This window comes from Vicugna pacos, chromosome 14, assembly GCF_048564905.1.
Source record: "Vicugna pacos chromosome 14, VicPac4, whole genome shotgun sequence".
Lineage (NCBI taxonomy): Eukaryota > Metazoa > Chordata > Mammalia > Artiodactyla > Camelidae > Vicugna > Vicugna pacos.
Genome location: NC_133000.1, coordinates 45,520,579 through 45,521,749, shown reverse-complemented (window position 1 = coordinate 45,521,749; position 1,171 = coordinate 45,520,579). Strand labels below are relative to the sequence as shown.

The window sequence follows — 1,171 nt, the reverse complement described above, 5'->3', positions numbered from 1 at the left end:
AAAAGCAACAGAATATTAAAGTGACGGGTCTGCCAAGTTTACGTTACACTTTGATTTTCCTTAATCCTGAAGGAGGTTCCTTCAGAATTTTACAGTCCGATAGCTCTGTGAAGACATTAAGTCCAAATCCAGTCACTGGGTCCGTTAGTGCAAAGCAGCATTTCTCAAGCTCTTCATGCAGTGTACTACTTGTAGGAGATGTTAAGAGATCCACCATGAAGTCAAATATTTCAAATCAATTAAGTTTGGAAGCATTTCCTTCAGGATGACCTTCTTGAAATTTCTTAATGAACTCATAACAAAGGCTCATGAAAGTACTATTATGAAGAAACTTCTTCTTGGTTGAGCTCATGGTTTTCCAAACTTCTTTGACAATAAAACTTGCTTTGAGAAGCACCTACAAGCATCTTGTAGAACTAGAGTCAACAAAACATATGTTTGGAAAATACTATCGCTTAAAGAACAACAGGAGTGGAGCAACTATTATCTGTATGTAAAAGAAAAAAAACATACAAAACCCGGAATGCTTTAATAATACTTCAGTATTTTGTGGTCACCACGAAATAAAACTTCCTACAAGTCACTAGAAGAGTGAATTTGCAAGCAAGTGACATTATGGTTATAGTTTTAAATGAGAATGGAGTATATAAATGTATCTTCATATACTTTATTGTTATTGGTTGTCAATTTACCCTTTTCTTAGAATGATAATATGATAACAATAGTTTGTCTTTTTTTACATCTTTTGGATTTACCATATTGAGTACAAACTGTACTTAAAAAATTAAAAACTGTGCTCACTTTGGCAGCACATATACTAAAACTGGAATGATACAGAGAAGATTAACATGGCTCCTGTGCAAGGATGACACGCAAATTCGTGACGCATTCCATATTTTTTCAAAATTGTAGAATAGATAAACAAGATTCTACTGTATAGCACAGGGAAATATATACAAGATCTTATGGTAGCTCACAGAGAAAAAAATGTGACAATGAATATATATGTTCATGTATAATTGAAAAATTGTGCTTTACACTAGAATTTGACACAACATTGTAAAATGATTATAAATCAATAAAAAATGTTAAAAAAATTAAAAACTATGACGATTATTTTAATTTGTGAAGCTGTGAATTACATACCAGGCCAAGTTTTTTTTCCATTGGT

At 32.1% G+C, this 1,171-nt stretch overlaps 1 non-coding gene across 1 annotated transcript; it reads left to right on the top strand.

The window, feature by feature from the left end:
• Positions 1-793: 793 nt before the first annotated feature.
• On the top strand, positions 794-900 carry LOC116283231 (U6 spliceosomal RNA). Its single transcript, XR_004192792.1, has one exon. It is a non-coding gene; the product is annotated as a U6 spliceosomal RNA (small nuclear RNA).
• Positions 901-1,171: the final 271 nt, after the last annotated feature.